General features: G+C 39.7%; 1 protein-coding gene across 2 annotated transcripts in view; it reads right to left on the bottom strand.

The window, feature by feature from the left end:
* The window catches only part of LOC131355649 (uncharacterized), a 30,214-nt gene extending 29,623 nt beyond the window's left edge, over positions 1 to 591 (bottom strand). For both annotated transcript variants that reach the window (XM_058394059.1, XM_058394060.1), the window contains exon 1: positions 467 to 591. The gene's annotated coding sequence lies outside the window, so the exon portion shown is untranslated. The remainder of the gene's footprint in view (positions 1 to 466) is intronic.
* Between the last annotated feature and the right edge of the window lie 1,909 nt (positions 592 to 2,500).

Genomic DNA, 2,500 nt, shown 5'->3' with positions numbered 1-2,500 from the left:
GTTGGTGGCACTACAGAGATGGAGGGATTGACCTAAACATTGGACTGTCCTCTATAAATGTGACAGATTGCATAAAAATCCACCACCGGGTTTTGTGGGCTGCCACAGACTCCCAGAGGGAGAAAGTATAATAAGAGTGAAAGATTCTAACAGTGACAGTGGGTTCCTTGTACCATCGGCACTTGACCACTAATAATAGAGCTAGTGATAAAAGTGATGTCCGTCATGAACCGATATGATGTTTAACTGAGACAACAAGCTCACTACATGAACCATATTTTCTTTAATAAACACATCACACTTTCACTTTTATTCACAAAACAATTAAAATACTAAATATTACAGAAACACAATCCGGTTTTTATACAACAACGTATAGAAGAGTTTTTTTTTTCCACAGCGGCCATTACATAATCTGTAGTAATTGTAAAATATGTCTTTATTATAATATCTGTAATGAACTCACCATCTGAAGTGTAAAGGTTTTGCTCTACTGCTCTCGGTGTGATGAACAATACGCATGCGCACTTTATTCCGAGCGCAAAGAGAAGGGATAAACAGTAAAACAATACGCATGCGCACTTTATTCCGAGCGCAAAGAGAAGGGATAAACAGTAAAATAATACGCATGCGCACATCATTTTCCCCACAGGTCAGTTTTACCGCTTATTCCTCTCAGATGTTCATGTTTTATTTAGATTATTTATAACTACACACAAATGACATGAATTACACCTCGATCTAACACATTCTTCACCTTCAGGCTGCACAAATATTCCCAACTTTTAGAAATGTTGGTGCATTGTAATAGGATAAACATTATTTATAATGAAATATAATCATCCAGTTGTGTTTAACTTTAAAAACTGAAAGAAAACTGAAGCTTAATCCTTCTAAAATAACCACACGAAAAACAGAGAGACAACACAATAAATTAAAATCTACCATTTTACAGATTTAATGATTCAGTAGAAATTTACCATGAGTTTTTAAAATATTAGAAAAAGGTACTGATGGTGTCCTAAATATATTAGAGAAAACAAAATGATCACATCATACTGCACAGCTCTGTATAACACACAACAAGTACTGACTTTCCACCTGAAACTATTCAGAAAGTCAGTATTTCAACATTGAGAGAGTAATCCTGCACTAAAGTAATCCCACACTGGGATCTCGTGATGGACCTCATGATCTTAGAGTTGTGGCTTCTGTAAACTGCAGTACTGATGTTATGGTTTAGATAAAGAGGAGCTGAGATTCAGTTAAAGATATAGAACTGTACTTCATATTAGAAATGTAAACTATGAAACTCCTGACCTGAATTTTAGAGCTCTAATTACGAACTGATAATAATGGACTTAAATAACTCTAACATGTGACTTCATCCCTGATTACAGTACATGTATCTCCTCAGTGTAGTTCTGGTTATCTACTGAACTCTTAACAAACTCAGCAGCAGGTAAATTAAAGTCAACAGTGCCTCCTACTGGCCAGACCGTGACATTACACACAGTTTCCATCAGTTCACCATTTACTGTATCACTGGGTGATGGTTAGTGTGTTGAACTTCAGTCATACTGACAATGAGACTTGAGTTTCTGACAATCTGCTGTTTCTGGAGTCTTTAGAGAATCTCACAGCTGTTCTGAGGTTTCAGCTAAGCTGGCTGTGTTTTGGAACTGGAATTTTGGACTGTATCAGACATTACTGACTTCATCCTCAACTGTATTATGAAGTAGATATTAAAGTAGCACCTTGTACTGGGTAGTGGTAGCTATCTCCTAGGCCTATGAGGTGCGCTGTGTAGCTTCACCTCTAGGGATTCCGCCTCACTCACCTAGGTTTATCGTCTTGTCTAGCACTCTGGCTAGGATATTTGTGCTGTAGTGGGTTGGTCCTCTAATCAGATTCTATAACCTGGACCTGGACCCAAGTCCTGGGTCTTAGAGGGTTAATGATGCTCCGCTCCTGGCTCGTTCATGCTCTTTCACGACCTCCAGGACAGACATATTCTGGCGTGTGGTGGCGTTTGTTTTGGCGTTCCCATAGCGTCAGGCCTGGAAAGTGTGGGAGATAATTTTGTAAATGAGGATATATGTATGAGGTGTGTGTTTGATGTAGTGTGAAATAATCAGGGGACAGCAAGAGTGAGTTCTCAGGTAAGGTTTATTTGTTAGGTCGTTTGAGCTTAAGAACAATATAAGGTTTAACACGGCATGTTGGCCGGTCACGGGCCTTGCACACAGGCTGCAAGGGCTTTGAAGAACAAATAGTTGTATCAATGATGTCAGTCTGGCAGGCCTTCTCTGCGGTACCAGGCTTTCCAAACTTGGACCAATCAATGGCAGAGACGCACCCTAGATTATTATGGTCAACCTTCGCTCCACTGGTACCTTGAGCGGCAGTGATCTCATCATGAAGTAAACGCAGCGCGTGCTGGATGGCAATGGTGGTACCAGGCGAAATATCTAGAGTACATACGTAAAAGACAGTGGAT

This window comes from Hemibagrus wyckioides, linkage group LG07, assembly GCF_019097595.1.
Source record: "Hemibagrus wyckioides isolate EC202008001 linkage group LG07, SWU_Hwy_1.0, whole genome shotgun sequence".
NCBI classification, from domain to species: Eukaryota; Metazoa; Chordata; class Actinopteri; order Siluriformes; family Bagridae; genus Hemibagrus; species Hemibagrus wyckioides.
The sequence above is the reverse complement of the archived record's forward strand: the minus strand, read 5'-3'. Positions and strand labels throughout refer to the sequence as shown.